This window comes from Etheostoma cragini, chromosome 3 (assembly GCF_013103735.1).
Source record: "Etheostoma cragini isolate CJK2018 chromosome 3, CSU_Ecrag_1.0, whole genome shotgun sequence".
NCBI classification, from domain to species: Eukaryota; Metazoa; Chordata; class Actinopteri; order Perciformes; family Percidae; genus Etheostoma; species Etheostoma cragini.
In genome coordinates this window covers 3,156,134-3,172,212 of record NC_048409.1, presented here as the reverse complement: position 1 = coordinate 3,172,212, position 16,079 = coordinate 3,156,134, and the positions used below count along the sequence as shown (strand labels likewise).

General features: G+C 41.1%; 1 long non-coding RNA gene across 1 annotated transcript; it reads left to right on the top strand.

Moving 5' to 3' along the window:
• Positions 1–783: 783 nt before the first annotated feature.
• Positions 784–14,036, top strand: LOC117941662. The gene is made up of 2 exons (XR_004655944.1): positions 784–885; positions 13,578–14,036. It is a non-coding gene; the product is annotated as an uncharacterized LOC117941662 (long non-coding RNA).
• The last annotated feature ends 2,043 nt before the right edge of the window (positions 14,037–16,079 follow it).

Sequence of the window (16,079 nt, the reverse complement as noted above, 5' to 3'; positions counted from 1 at the left end):
AAGCAAAAATGAAGGTGTAGAAATGCAAAAAAAGAAGAGCACTACTTTTAAGAAAAAAATGCAACACAGTGCTCAAACAATATTTAGGACGCATGTTTGACTTAACAGTGTTTTCCTGATTTTCTTGATTCTACATGACAAGTAACACGTTCAAATCCACTTAGAACGCCACACTCCCTTTTCTCTATCTCCTTTCCTATTTATAGCACTGTGATCAGTCCAATGAAAACAATACAAAATGTAGGCTCTACTATCTTTATTTAACTACATGCCCTGCCTCAGATGGGCACACAGTTTGGAAGGCCCCATCAAACTGGTGGTGTCAAACCCCGAACCCAATTTTGTGCATTTTCACACACACTGCTACAGGATGGTACCCCATGCTGTTTTAACACAATTGTTAATATGTGAGGACTGTAAACACTCGGCTATAATCACAGACCACAGCATGTAGTCGCTTTGACCGCAATGAGATGAGGAGATACATGTGTTTATAGGTAGAAATGAGAGAGCCTGAGGGGCGCAAGGCTAATTTACAGCACAGAATTTGAACAGCTGACCATTGTATGACAACACAGACAGTTGTGCGTGTGATCCACTAAAGTCTCCGTTGTGTTCTAAATCATGGGCCATTTGCAACGTGTCAGTAAAGCCTTGTTAACAATCGGTTTGTCAAGCACCCCGACTGTCTCCCTTCAGCGTGGTCTTTGGATGCAATCAGTCTGATGTCTCCTTAGAGCGCTCACCTTGCTGCCAGCCCCCCCTCCCCCCTCCGACTCTTCCGGTCCTTGCTCCTCACCCCAAGTGACATCAGACTCCAGCAATGGGCGGAAACACATACTGAAAATGAAACACGTAGCCTCACAGTGATGTGCCCCTCACCAGGTCAGTGACACGCCGCTGGAGCGCTGATGAGTTAACCAGATGCACACATAGACAAACACACCCATAGATACCAATAACACATTATCTTACATACTACAATAAAGATAACACGTCACATGTCCTGCTTACAATAACATATTACGTTACATAACACAATAAAGACAACATGCCACCCGTCTGATGGCACATGGTGCTGAACATGGTGGCAGAAGAGGGAGAACAAATCAAATAAAGACAAAATAGGAGAATCAACTCATCCAGCCCATACGTGATGTATGTAATACGATTTTCAAGAAATTCATTTCTTTTTGAGAAATCTTGGCGTGACAAATTTGTCACACGAAGTAAGTAAAGATCACCAATAGTAAGATCCCCACAAGGTAGAATCTTTTGTGGGATGGAAGATATTAGATATATTTTAGAATTTGTCATATGAGAGCCTTGTTTCATGTTTTTATGCATATTTATGTAATGTTTTGATAATAATTCAAGTATTATAATTTAATGTAATTATTAGTATCATCATCATTACCATTAGCCTACTTATTAATCTTATTTTACATGGGGGAGAGAGGAGATGGCACCCTGAGAGGGTTTTCATGAGTGAAAAACACCATATTTAATTAAAAAAACAGAACTGTGACATGTAGCATAGGGCCACAGGTTTGACTCAAACCAGGGGCCACTGTGTCGAGGAGTAAATCTATATATATTTGTGTTCCTGCTCCACCAACTGTGCTAACCCAGCCAATAGAAGTTTTTTTTATTTTTATTTTTAAAGAAACACATACTTCTGTCAGCGAATCCTGCACTGATGCACTTACTGGTGTGGCTGCCTTTATGACTAAGAATGTGTTTATGTAAAGAAAGAAGCACCTGTTAGGAGTCTGCCGTCCTTTCAGCCGTGCTCCCTGGTGATCACGTTCAAGTGTTAAAAGAACAATGAGGTGGAAAGAAGTGGGTGAGAGGATTCTGCAGGGGACGTATTGGAGACAGATCAGGCTAGTTCTCCAAGGGGGTGTCTCTGTCTGACAGGAAGTGTAGGTCAGAGTGTGTGTGTGTGTGTGTGTGTGTGTGTGTGTGTGTGTGTGTGTGTGTGTGTGTGTGTGTGTGCCAGGTCCTCAGCAGCAGGTCAGGGCTGTACAGCCAGCAGGAAATGACCCAAACATGCTCATGAAGATTTAACCCCATGTGCACCGTGTCCTCTTCTCATCTTCTCTGGACGATATCCATCGTGAAGGATTTTTGCAGTTCCTAGAACATAACATTCCCAGAACCTTTTTTTCCTCGTGGTTCAGACTGGACCAATTTGGGCATTTTTAAGTAACTCTTTCAACTCCTACTTCAGGGCAAGGTCTTTTCACTGTACCCTTTTTCGCATAGGAACCTAGGTCAACGAGGGTCAGGTTTCAGAAAAGACTGACCAACAACAGTCAATTTTAACAATTTTCGCCATCTTATGTATCACTAAAATCACTTCTGAGAACGTTTTATGCGAGAAATGAACTGTTTGGATTTCAAATATAGGCCGTCGTTTGGCCAGTCACGCTCGGAGACCCCACTGTAAGCTGGAGGTCTCTCAGACCGCTCTCGTAAATAAGAGGCTTTTATTTCGCCGTTGACGGCTCATTTGGTTACATATCACACGTGTCCGTCATAAGATCAACGGTAACCTGTGGTTGGCTGTCTTTACGGAGTTAAACTCCACAAGCTGGGCCGCCGTCTCACACACAAACACACGTGCGCACACACACATACACACACACACAGCCACCGCAGGCAGAGGGGAGAGAGAGATACCTGTTTCTCTTCTAGAGACTTGTTTAAATTATGATATAAGCTACATACTTTAGATTGACCCTTGTGTTGTCCTCCCAGGTCAAAAATGGACAAAGATTTGACATTTTTGTCCCCTTTACAGACTTTGTTTTGTTTTCACTAACACCACCTTACTACCTCTAGTTTTAGTCTACTTTTTGGAATTCATGGTCAATAACCCTCAATTATATAGAATTTTACCTAATAATTGATCAGAAAGAAAGCAGAAATTCAGAATTTTTTTTGACTAATAGTTAAGAACATACAGATGAGTTTCATCAGGAATGAAAGTGATCAGTTTTTGCTATGAGCATCGTATGGAGTCCAATCCATTTTTTTGTGGTAATTTGGTGAAAAAGAAACCCATGGATATTTTGGATATAGACAATTCTTAAAGGGGTCAAATTTGACCCGAGGACAACCGACTTTTTTGGTGTATTTGTTTCTTGTTTTAAAGCTATAAAGACCTTTGCCGTGCTTGCGTCTCTCCCTTACCCCTCCTACCAGTTCCTATGTCCGCTTGGCCAGTGTGAATGCAAATGGGAGAACAGGTATTGGGGGAGAGTAGTTAGTAGAACGGTTTAGAAGTGGACTGGTTCTATAACTCCGTTCCTGTAACTACTTGGTCGGAAAGAGGCTTCATACTGTCATTTTAGATTAGATTAGATTATACTTTTTACATCCCACAACGGGGAAATTTCCTTATTAAAGCTGCAGCTAGTAGCAAACAATTCAGATTGTCTCTGTATCCTTATCAAAAGTAAGCATTTCAGAACCTTTTTTTGACAGTTATTTCAATCAATAATAACCAAATCATGGCTGCAAAATGACATAATTCTTGGAGGTGGATGAAGTAACAAAGTGTATACGTGATGGTCTACATACACGTAAGAATATTTGGAATACTTGAGCGGAGGTGCTCTAAATTTAGCTTCCCCTTGACTTGCCCTCGCCCCCCTCCCTACACTTCTGCCTTCCAGTCTGAAACAATGGACCCCCTATGTCCCTCCCCCATCCTCCCCACACCCAATACACACACGCACGCACACACACACACACACACACACACACACACACACACACACACACTCTCCTTGTGTCATTATTGGATGTGCTACCTCTCCCTATTTGTGTGTGTGTGTATGTGTGTATGCTAGGGGGTCCATCTGGCCTCTGGAGTCCCATAAGGAAGAGCAGAATGTTCAGCGGCTCCTGTGCTCGCCGTTTTTGTGGCTATAGGGACACTCTTCCTCGGTGGACAGGATGTGACTCTTGGGAGCGCTTGAATTCTCAGACAGTGGACCCTGCCTGACGTGATGGGGGCAAAAAATATGCCATTAGAACCAACATATGTGTGTGACATTTTCGGACAGGATATCTCCGCCTGTTGTCAGACACGTTTACATCACTCTGATTGACCCATTAACTCATCAGGTTATGTAAGCAAGCAGCATTCTGAATGTCCAAAAAGAGTGCGTCAGCCCCGTGTGCCTATCTGTGCGTCTTCATCCTGCTGCCACTCTGTAAGGGCATGGTTGTCTACAGTAGCACACAAACAGGAGTTGATGGGGTGATCTAAGGTTCATCCTGTTTTGGTGTGCGGCTGCAACCTTGAAACATGTCATTTTCCTGGAGTGTCTTGGTAAAAACAGATGGTTGTTATCATCAGGGTTTGTGAGGAAGCCTCATTGGCGGCTCATTAGTTCATCCTCTCTTTCCTCTTTTCTCCTGTCCTTTCCCCCTCGGGCTGATGTTGCAACAGTTTTCCCCTTGTGTTTCCCCATTGAATGAATAGTTTGATATTTTGGGAAATATGCTAATTTGATCTTGTGCAGAAATTTAGATGAGATCATTGATACCACTCTCGTGTTTTGCACTTTTTTACTGTAAGATTAAAGTGAGAAGAGCTTGGATGTTAAACAAGAGCTTAGTCATGATATTACCTACTAGTGTTAAACAAAGCAAATACAGGCTACTCTTTTTGCGCTTGCTTTGTTTACTTAAAGTTTTAATTTGTGTATTCCTCCTGAAAGTGACTTTATTTCATTGTTGGATTGATAGCCTACATCTGCCTTCAGGTTGCACTACAAATTAATTTGACCTGAACAGTGCAGTGTTAAAAAATGTTTCATAAATAGAGATTTTAATGTTATTGACATTTGTTTTGTGTGAATTGTTAATAATTGAGCAATGGGAAAATAACCGCTGATTGAGAAATGAATCGTTAGATTAATTGTTTAAAAAAATAATAATTTGGGGTGGCCGTATGTCAGACATCATTACATACTGTATATATATGTGTGTGTGTGTGTGTGTGTGTTTTTATATATATATATATATATATATATATATATATATATATATATATATATATATATATATATATTCGTATTCTATTTTGGCTTGTTCCAGCTCTTTGTGATGATCTTTTGTATCATATTATATTATATTGAATAGTATGTCTCTATAGGATTTCCTTTTTCCATCTGCGAAACGTCTTCAGGCTTTGCCCTGCTTTAACACACAGAAGTCTTAATCAATATTTTGGTCACATCACGCATTGACTACTGCACTGTGATCCTGGCAGGCGTCCCCATCATCCAGAACTCTGCAGCACTGATCATTACACGTTCAAATTCCACTGAACATGTCACACCCCTGCTGATTCAGTTACTTTGGCTCCCTGTGTCACAATGCATTAACTTCTTGGGACTATTCAAGTTATTCATAATCTTTCTTTTGCTTCTCTCACAGACATTCAGACCGGCTTCAGACTAGGGGTGCAACGATCCGATAATGAGATCGGATATCAGCCCCGATATTGACAAAGTAGCTCCAGTTTTATTTTTTTCCTCCATCGCAGCATTTTCTTCGTCATTTGTCAGCAACACATGTGTCCCATGCTGGAAGAGTTGAGTTATCCATGGAGCCAAAGAGTCGGCTGTGTGGAGATATGTCATGCTTGCCACGCCAACTAGTTCCTCGGCTGTTTGCAACCTCTGCAAAGTAAATGTTTCAAGGGACGGTGGTAGTACTGCAACGAACAATACTCCCAATTTAATCAAGCACATTCAAGCACCGTGCACATTCAGTACATTACATCTACTGTATGTTATTTTGTCTTTGCTTGGAAAGTAGTGTTTAGTGAGGAAAGTCTGGTATCTTTAGTCTCTTCCACATGGTGGAAGGAAAGTATAAGGTGGAAGGCGTAGGCCTACAGTTTCTGATTACTTCACTGGTACTGGATTGGGCGTTGGGTATTCACAGATACACAAAGCCCAGGCATCAGTATCTGTTAGTATCGGTCCTGAAATACCTGCATAAACGCAGGTAGTTCCATTCATTTTGAATGGGGTAATGCTTTTAGGCTGCTGTGGTTTGCTGCAAATTTCAACATTTTGTTGTTCTTTTTCCACACTTTTCTCGATGTGTTTGACAGTTTTATTTCAATTTTTTAGTCACTTTTTTGACTTTTTTTTAACTATGTTTTAGTTAATTTAACAATTGTTTTGTTGCTTTTTCCAATGTTTTTTCAGTGTTTTTTTTTTCTGTGTTTTTGTATTTTTTTTTAACCTTTGTCCCATTTTTTGATGTTCTTTTGTCATAGTTCTGATATAGACAGTTTTTGTAAACAGGTCAAATTTGACCCCAGGACCACAGGAGGGTTAAAACACGATGACGACAAATGAGTATTAAAACATCTTTTCTGAAGCCAACGTTTTTTGGGCCCAAGTTGCTCCTGTTGACTCAGGCTCGGTGTTTGAGTCATCCTCCATTATGCTCTCCATGCGGCTGACTGGTCCGGACGAAGTCATGTGACTGCGCACATGGTAGAATGTTTGTTTGTTTTTAAGGAGAAAGTAGGCTTGTCAACTTAAAGAAATTATCTAAATTATCGTCATGGAAAAAAATACGTCAATAACAGCAGCAGAATTTCGATTTCAATACATTTTCATTAAATTGTCCAGCCCTACGATAATGGTGAAAAACCGAAACACAAGCACTGAACTGCTTGCGAGTTTGTGTAATGGCTGAATGTTTCCTGCAATAACAAAGCACTCGCTATGTCTCGCTCGTTTCTTTTCTTTCCCTCTGTACTTTGAAATAAAGCTGCTTTCAAGTACGCTCGGAAACATCGAGATCGACTGCATAAACGATCTGACGGAAATACGTAATTGTGAATTTTAAAGTCTACTTTTGGTAAATTTGGCGTTTAAAGAACGCAACAGAACATTACACAAATGGGTCGTTTTATTAACGATAAAACACACACACACGCACACACACACACACACACACACACACCCCACCCCCCTCCCACTGCTCAAGTGGATCACTTTTTTTGGCCCCTCCCACTTCCTGCAGTCTTCATCAGGTCTGATACTACCAGCCATCAACCTCAGCACAATCAGAGGTGCCTGGGCCTTCTTATAATCAAACTTTTGAAACTCCCCCACCCCCGCACACACACACATCGGCAGACTTGACAATACAAAATAACTTAAAACTTAAAACCCATTGTGTTTAAACTAGCTTTCTCACTTTAACTACAACAACTGCATCTCATTTCATACTGATTCTACCTTATTGCTAAGCTATGCTCCGTTGCTTGTGTTTCATGACAGATCTTATGTGGTGTAAGGTGGCTTTGAGTGCCGTATAAGGCGCCATTAACTAAATTGTGTTATTATCTATAATAACTTACCCCACACAGGCCAGTATTTGTTAAGGTTTTTTTTTTTGAAGGATGCCCAACTCTGTGACTATCCTCTCCCATTCTGTCATTCCCTCTCGTTTCCTCTTTCTCTGCACTGAACAAATGCGTGCATGTGTGTCAGTGTACATCTTGCCGTGGCAGCATTCCAGTAAAACTGAGCCAGTGAGGGGTCTCTGTCTCACATCCCTCTTCAATCAAACACAAACACACACGTCCGGCCAGCCTGGCCCACGCTATCTTTCCCTGCCTCCCAGTGCCAGATGCACACACCCTGCTCTCTCCCTCTCCTCCTTTTCTTCCAACATTCCTCCTTTGCCTCCTCTCTCCCCTCTGCTTGCTTTTCCTCCCCCTCCCCTCCGGTTCGGCACCCCTGTGCATCACATTGTCTCCCGGCTCTTCATCTTTCTCCACTTCCTGTGTCCTGCTCCTTGTGCCCCCTCACCCCCTCCTCCTTCCTACCCCGCTTTTCTGGGCTTCTCTCTCTCTCTCTCTCTCTCTCTCTCTCTCTCTCTCTCTCTCTCTCCTCGCGACGTGACTTTTAGCACAGACATTGAGGCCGCTGCCAGTAAACTGGGGCAGAACTGGCCGAAGATGTGCACTCGCGCGCTGTGGTGTCCATGTACAAGGCTGACTGTGACATACGCAAGTGGACAAAGACAGATGTCTTTGCTTCTGCTATCTCATGTACAAGCCTCAGGCAAAAGATTTTAGGTCAGCATTGTTCACTTTCTTGCAGGGACACCAATACTACTCATGCATCCTTTTTTTTTTAACCCAACTAACCCAACACTTATGGGAGATTCATGAGCAATATCTTAGCCAGCACTCTCTGCCACCGTCATTAAAACTGTGAGAGAATTGTGTGTACATATTCGCTTCTGTAAAGCTCCAGAGACTTGCAAAATAAATATATACACTACCGGTCAAAAGTTTGGGCTCACTTACAAATTTCCACAGCACTCTATTATAGACAGAATACCAGCTAATCTGGGTGGGTGGCTGATCTTTATTGCAATATCTACATTACTCATTATCAGCAACCATTCATCCAATGTTCCAAAAGCACATGTGTTTACTAATCTGATATCATTTTGGAGAACCCTTTTGCAATTATGTAAGCACATAATGTAATCTGAAAACTGCTGCCCTGGTAAAAAAAAAACACATGCAGCTGATCTCAGCTGGTATTCTGTCTATAATGGACTGCAATGGAAATTTGTAATTGACTCCAACTTTTTGACCGGTAGTGTATGTCTATGCAAGCAATGAAGCTGTTCAGCGCACTCATGGTGACACTTCATGTTTTTTTTCTTTAACTCATCCTAATTTGCTTTTATTTGCAATGTGCCACCAACCTCCACTGGACAACAACATGCTTTCAATATTTCATTATATGCAGTTGTTTTATTTTCCATCCAAAAAAACACCCCTAACAATATCAATAGCTGATAGCAATTGTTCTCAAGACTCAGCTGGGAAACACTTTTTTTTGTAATGTGATCGTGGGAATGATAGAAGGATCGGATTTGCCTGAAAAGAGCAGTAGAGAGAAAGAAAGACATAAAGAGGAGGGGAGACAAGCTGCAGCTGGTACAGGAAGTAAGGATGATGCCAGTGGAGGGCATGAGAGCAATCCACAGCGCGTTCTCACAGGAGACAGCAGAGCTCAGCAACACAAACACGCACACACACACACGTACGTGGCATTGTGAAGCGAGTGATTGTCCAGACATGTTGTTGCGTGTCCGTGTGTGTGTAAGTGTGGGGTTTCTTGCAAGCGTTATCAGGAGGTTGAAGATGAAGACAGAAGACGTTGGACCATCCCTCGCTCTCTGTGTTTACACTCAGTCTAAACAGCAGACCAGCCACTGAGGCTAATGGGCTCTAATCTCGAGCTGGATGACACACACATGTTGTCTTCTGAGCTTCCCGAACAGACCAGTAACCCCTCTGTGCCACATGTGCGTTTACAACATACTCTCACTGTACTTGTTATACGTTTAACTGTAAATAATGCAGTTGACACACATGGGAAAACATTTTTTTTTACCCAAACGAGGATCAATTTTTGGTTTGGTGCCTTGCTCAAGGACATTTTCAAAACCACGTGCGCTACAGCTTCCTCCTATATGTCCCATCCACTGTGCACACACACACACACACACACACACACACAAAAACACACACACAAAGTGAAAGTGATGAGGCACTTGGTAATTTATTGCCCTTGTCAAACTGAACAGAATACTAATGGTCTGCTTTTAGGTTTTGTAACTTCATGGTAAGGTTATGAACACCTTGCTTTTAACAGCTCAGTGACTTTCTCTTTTCTGTGACATAAGGAAATGCACACACATATACAAACCAACACACGCATGCACATGCACGTATTTGTGCCCAGGCTCAGTCTTTTTCCTGATAGTGCGTCACCAAATACAATAGCGTTGACGTTCCAGCAGCTGGTGCGGCACTTTCACATTCATGTCATACACAGAATATATTTCACTGCCAGCGCCTTCACATGAAGTAGAGATAAATAAATCAAGGGTCACACTACTTCCACAGGCATCGCAACACACAGGACCTATACTGTATGTGTTTCTTACAAAAAAACACACTCTCACCTTCTGAACTGCAATTGTTTGCATGCCAACTCATTAATCTGTTCAACTCTTTCCACTCCAGGCATGCAGTATCTCTCTACCTTTTCCCTAATAGATAGAGAGCTCATTACTTCTAATGTTGTGTGTGTGTGTGTGTGTGTGTGTGTGGGGGGGGGGGCACTTAGCCAGGATGGCCACCAGCCTTTCCCCCCCAAGGCCATGCAACTTTGTCCATGCTTGTCTGGCCGCTGCACTCCTCTGTGCTGGATGTGCAAACTTTATGATGTAAAGTCCCTGTTTGGTTTATTGCATAAACATGTGTAAAAAAATTAATTCTTTATCGCCCATTAAAAATACTGATAGTTTGGGAAATGCCTGATCTTAGCCTGCCGATACATTGGACACATATTTAATATTAACGGGGGTGGCAGTAGCTCAGTCAGTAGGGATTGGGTTGGGAACCGGAGGGTTGCTGGTTCACCTCCTGGGCAATCCCAAGGTGGACATCTTTCTATTAGTGAGTGTGTGTGTGTGTGTAATTCGGGCCTGTGTGTAATAACAACAGAGTGTAAATTGTAATTTCCCCTTGCGGGACTTATAAAGTCTATATTAATGCAAGCTAGTATTTAACACCAAGTTTCTGGAAAGTTTAGCTCATAATCTAGGTCAGTTTGTAGGTGTTATGGCATCCTGGTGTGCAAAAGGCTATGCTGTATATTTCTTTAGTATTTCATTTGCATGTTTCTAATAGAGTAGGTGCAGTGGCAGAAAGACACTGCATTGTGGGAGCTGAGAGAAACAGGATGGGCGGATTTGTCAGAGCAGGTGCCCACATGTTAGTCAATCTGCTGGCAGGAAATTGCATTGGCATACACGCAAACCCACACATTGCCCACAATATACACCCAATTTGTCACCCGGGTCCCTTCAGCAGCTGAAGCAATACTTCCTCCTTGTACTTCTCTTGACACTGCTCTGCTTCTCACACCGTCCTCCGCTCTCTTGAAATAGGATTTTCATCTTTGTGACACAGCAAAACCCGCCAGCACCATTTTAATCCTCCTAATCCCTCACAACACAGTAAGTCACCATTCATTTACAGTTGACTCCACTTTTACTTTATTGTCCAATTAAAAACTGTACAAGCCCTTTTACATACAATTGAATCATTCTTTTAAAGTTTTTCTGCCAATAAAGATACAACAGCACTTCCTCCAATGAGAAGCCCTCACCAAATATATTAATGTGACCTTTAAGCATGCTTGAAAAAGTTGAAGTTTCAACTTTAAATAGAAACTATGTACATTTTGAAAGTTCTAATTTGAACCTCTGGTCACGTGAAAGTGACCAGAGGGTGTCACATTGAATTTCCCTTTGAATTCCCCAAGATTCTCTACCATCGCTTGCTTTAAAGACATCATTGTCTGTGACGATGCTTAAATGTTGTGTTCCAGGAACACCAGGAAACTGACAGTCATGCTGCGTTCCAGGCGACCCGTAACTCAACCTTCTACCCGTGAAAGTGCCCTGGAACGGCAGTCTAACCCGTTCATGGTGACCTCGTACCAGATTGTTGTACTCACAGTTACAGTTTTGATGTCCCACACACACTCATAAATAACAATGGTGACCCCTGTTGCCGGTGATCACAGTGCAAAATTGAAATAAATGGACATAAATAGACAACGTGAAGTAATTCCGCACATTGTAATCAAAACAATACACATACAATTGTGTACGACTACAGGTTATCTTTATTAAATGAAGCCCAAAATATGTCTCCAACTAGAAATCGGAAGAACGTTAGGATCAGTTAACGCTAGCTAATGTCAACGGTAGGTAGCCGCTTGCTAACGCTAGCTAGAAGGGTTTGTGATGACTTTGCCTGGTACGCAATAAGTGATATTGTAACTTACGGGCTAAAAACTGTGTCTGGAACGCAGTTCAGGTACACAGAAGCATCTTACTAATATCAGTTTAAATTAGCCGCCATAAGCTACTAGTCATACCAGACCAAGTATGAGCCTGTAAGAGCAAAACTCAAGAGTATAACGAATAGAACAATGGCGCATTGCTCATTACTTTAAACTGCATCAATTAACTCTGCATTCCCACCCACACACAGTGCTTAAAGTTTCAGAATCTATCAGCTTTTTGTTTTTGGTTTTCCCGCTACCATAACTTTCATTTCCAGCCACAGAAAGCAACTGTGACTCAGCAAAGCAGCTCTCAACTGTTAGTTTGTAAAATGTGTTTATGAATTTGTTATTGCTTATTTGAAAAATGATATTGTCTCACTTGAACCTGTTGTCGGTGGAGGCTAGCAATAAGGGGTGTGCAAAAAAATCAATTCACATGTGTATCGCGATTCAAGCTCTACAGATTCAAAATCGATTCATACAATTCCAAAAATCGATTCATAATTATTTGTTTTTGTTTTGTTTTTTGTAGTGGTGTGTATACTATCACGTAGAAAAGCTTACTACGTTTACATACTGTGAATTGTTTCTTTAATTAAGAATTGTTTTTTAATCGAAAATCAAATCTTGAGCCTAAAAACTAATATTGAATCGTGAAATTTTCTGAATCATGCACCCCTACTAGCAATATTGAAAACTGTTTTCAAAGCTCTAAACATAGTCTACCTACTGGGCATGTTCAAAAGGAAGAAGTTGCTTTTTTATTGTTTTGGAAGCACATGCTGCCACATGGGTTGCACCTTAACATATCTCTTGGGAAAAAAAACTGGTAAACACTTTATTCTATGAGGCTTTTCAACCCTTGTATTGTCTTCACTTTTGGGAACCTCTCGTATCCCTCTGGTCAAGTTGACCCGTGACTTATTTGGCGTTTTAAAAACCATTCTGAAATAAAATTTTACTTCATAATCTATTATCAAATATTGTCTTTATCTCAATTTCAAACAATTGAGATAACATATATTTAGGGAATGCAATCGGTCTCTACTATAACACAGTTAAAAATGAAAGTGTGTTTGGTTTTTTGCCATGAGGTTATAATTCATGTTAAAAATCCACTATGGAAAAAACATCAGTGGTCATATCCAGAAGAATTTTCTGAACTGAGTCAGGAATACATGTTTATCACAGAAAATAAGGTACATCCATTGATTTTCAGGTTGAAAAAAATGTAAACTTGTATAATATTTCTTCTTTTAGAAACATAAAATGGGTCAATTTGACCCGAATACCATCCAAGGGTTAGGTGGGCCTTATAAGTTTTTTTGTGTTCTAAAGACATCCAAGCACAGGTTTTATGGTTGCTTTTGTCTTTACATCTACCCCAGCAGGTGAACTAGGTTGGATATGAGGGCAAAGTGATAACTGACACATTACCTAATTATATGCATACTTGGCTGTACAGCTCAGCTGCATTATATCGCCACATTTTTCAACTTGTCAAAAGCAGAACTAGCCATAACACCAGAGTATCACCAGGGAGTAAGGCTGGGAAACAAATTCACAGAAAGAGTGAGAGAACCATATGTGGGTGAGAAACATGTTCTCATACAGGCTGTTTTTCTTTTGTTTCAGCTGCGCGGCCCCACCTTAAATGAGGACAGGGATTAAGGGAGCACACTGGACAGCGGAGACGAGGGGAGAGGTAGATGGGAATTCATTGAAGAATTGGGCATAATGTGCTCTGGGCAGTCCCCAAACCAGCTGTTTTCCATTCGGTGGGAGTACAAGCAGTGAAATGTAGCAGGGGTGGGATAGACAGACAAACAAAGAAGTGTAGAAGAAGAGGGGCAAGACTGTAAAACATGGTGTGAGACACAATGTGTGAAGGTCACAAAGATGGCCATTCAAGTGGCCTGGTGTGTCCTTTTCTTTCTCTCCATGTGTTCTTCTGTCTAAGAGAAACTAAATAGAACAGTGGGCTCCAAAAGACACTCCCTTTAAAGGAATAAGACTTGTTTTTAGATGTGTTAGTGTTTGCTTTTGTTGATAACCTACATCTTTTTACCGTTATTAAATGCTCCACATTGTGTATGATACACAAAACCTCCTCTCTGCGGCCCTCTAATCCCCAACCTAGTAAAAATTCCCTGAAAAAGCACATGACTGTGTTTTGTAGTAGCTTCATAGTCACATTCACCCAGTGCTCAAACTCAAAACTTTGGACACATTCAATAGGTCAAGTAACGCTGGTAGTAATAGTAGCTAGTGTGCTGATTACAATCAGCATACTAAACCTGCAAAGAACATGCAGAGCTAACCAGCAGCAGATATTGAGTTGTGCTTTCATGCATTGAGCAGGAGGCCATTTACAGTAACTGATGCTGTACAAAACATATGGGCAAAGTTCTAATGCATCTAATAATGTACATTTTGTGTTACTCTAATTCATATTCAACATGAATCAGTGACTGAAACTTCTTTTTTATTGTTAAAATTTTGTGACCTTTTCACATGTGACTTATGGTTTCTTTTTTCAAATGGTGACTTAATAATGAAAGTGGTATCAGGAGCCTCTAGATATCTTTCTCTATGCTTTCTAGAATTGAAGAGAAGTCAGGGGAATCCAGAAATAGGCTCTGGGTTTTTTTTTTTTTTTAAAGAAGACTTTTATTATGTTTCTCCTTGTTTTCTCTCTGTTGAATGTAACAAACATGGCCAAAGCTTCAAATAATGAGGTAAACATATGTAAAAGAAATTCCTGTGAGACAAAACTTCTGGTTTCAACAGTTTGTTCTAGTACTGGCCCAGGATGACGTCACACCGTGCCGGTTGGCAGGTTGGGATGGTGATTGGGTCAAACAGACCGGAATTTCACTTAGGAGGCCAGGGTTTTAGTCCGTGATGCAATGACGTCTGTGACATTACGTAGTTATTAGATGAGAAGCGGTGTGGGGTCGATACAGTCCCACTATATAATAATGATAATATTAATAACATATTTTATTTATGTAGCGCCTTACATGGATTAGCCACCTCATCTAATGATGCCTTTTTATTCCTATTAAAAAAGGTCTCACCGAGCATACATCCTGAAAAGTTCATTGCACTATCCCTGAGCAAAACAGACACCAGACACCTCAGACCTTTGCCATTTAATATATAATGCCCCTGAGTGGCAGAGAGGCTAGAGAGCAGGGTGTAGGCAGGCCTGCTGCCAGAAGAAGTCCTCGTCTCAGTAAGAGTAGTGGGCACTAAGGTTTTTGACGACAGCCCCTGAAATGATAATACCAGTGCAATGCCGTTCAGAACATTCCTATTTGGAACGGGCTGATTGCTTGGCCTTGCAATACACCTGCTAAGACATAGCTGCGTTCCCTAGCAATTCTCAGAGATGGCTAAAAGTACTCACTTCCCGTATTCAAGTAGAAGTACAGATAATTGTGTTAAAAAATACTCTGGTAAAAGTAGAAGTACTGATTTAACTTCTTTGCTCAAGTGAAAGTAACAAACGGGCTTGGAAATGTACTTAATGTATAAAAGTAAAAGTAGCCTTGCAAATGACAAAGCTAGCTGAACAAGACAGATGTTACTAGAGAGCACACTGAGAAACTACAGTGGAAATGTATGTCTCTTTATATGTCATTACCTACATTTTAAACACATATAGCCTGTTTATTGTGAGAGAGACTGGGACTCCAGGTTAATAAGATTCTGACCGAGTAGCAAGATATGAATTCAAGTGTGTTTTTGGGAGAAGTCTGTGTATATTCCCATCCAATCAGATTCAATTTGGTATTGATGACCCAAAAATAATAACTAACTCCAGTGAAATGATTACAAACTAGGTGAGGACTAGATTAGGACTGGATTTAAAGCTGATTCTGGTTTCCAACTAGGCCCCAGGTGTGTGTGTTTAAACACGGACAGAGACAACTTCTCTCTTTTGATGCTTTATTACAATCAAGCATCAGTATAAACATGGGGGCGGGGGGGGGGGGGGGGGGGGGGGGGGGGTAGCTCAGCTATTGCTGTGTTTGTGCGGTAATAAAAGAAATAAATAACATTGTAAAGACTACCATGCACAATGCAAAGGAATCATATATGCTGGTAGATAATTACAATAAACCCACTATT